The sequence below is a fragment of the Brassica oleracea genome, chromosome C4 (genome assembly GCF_000695525.1).
Source record: "Brassica oleracea var. oleracea cultivar TO1000 chromosome C4, BOL, whole genome shotgun sequence".
NCBI classification, from domain to species: domain Eukaryota; kingdom Viridiplantae; phylum Streptophyta; class Magnoliopsida; order Brassicales; family Brassicaceae; genus Brassica; species Brassica oleracea.
The window spans coordinates 46,251,111-46,251,491 of NC_027751.1; positions in this window are offsets into that span (position 1 = coordinate 46,251,111).

A 381-nucleotide genomic window follows, 5' to 3' on the forward strand; every position below is an offset into this window, starting at 1 on the left:
TGGGGGTGTAAATTCTGGGACGCCCGGCCCAAACTTGCTAAGCCCTTAAAATTTTGAGCCCGGCCCGAAAATATTTTGTGCCTAGAATTTAAAGCTCGACCCGGTCTTTATAGGACTATAGGGTTTTTCGGGCTTTTTTTAAGCTTTTCAAGAAATAATTTGTTATTTGTTATAAATCATATTGTGGATGTTCATAACCGGTCCGGTCCATAAACGGTCCGGTCCATAACCGGTCCGGTCCATAATCGGCCCATACATGAGAGAGAGAGAGAGACGGCGCCTAGAGAGAGAGAGAGCCGGCGCCTAGAGAGAGAGTCGGCCAACCCTACTTTCCTTTTCCTTATTAGTTTATGATTCGTACTCTTTCCATATTTGTATTTT